This window comes from Octopus bimaculoides, chromosome 3 (genome assembly GCF_001194135.2).
Source record: "Octopus bimaculoides isolate UCB-OBI-ISO-001 chromosome 3, ASM119413v2, whole genome shotgun sequence".
Classification (NCBI taxonomy): Eukaryota; Metazoa; Mollusca; class Cephalopoda; order Octopoda; family Octopodidae; genus Octopus; species Octopus bimaculoides.
The window spans coordinates 60,401,247-60,401,752 of NC_068983.1; positions in this window are offsets into that span (position 1 = coordinate 60,401,247).

Here is a 506-nt window from a genome sequence, read left to right on the forward strand (position 1 = left end):
GCTCCCTCTGCCCCTTTTCATCTTCCGGTCAGCTCCCAGTTCCGGTCAGCGGTCAGCTCCCCAGTCGCTGACGTCATACCTCATGTTGCTATGTTTATGTCCCCGTAACTTAGAGGCTCGACCAAAGACACACATAGAATAAGTACTAGGCTTACAAAGAATGAATCCTGGGGTCGATCTGGCTGCAGTCACCTGACTGAAACAAGTGAAACAATAAAAAAAAAACTATGCTTCTTTAATCCCGAGCAACGCCGGGTATATCTAATAATATCAATGAAAGATCGCTAATAACAAAGAAAAAAACTGACGTCTAATATACTTAACTATTATACGACAGTCCCGCAAATCTACACTAGAATGAATACCTTAAGTATTCCAGAACTCCGGATTTCCTTACTCTTATCTTCGAAGTCACTTAATAGGTAAGTACAATTATTTAACCAGGCGGTAGTGGTTTTTACATAAATATTTGTAATACTGCGTTGAAATCTGAGCCATTAATAATC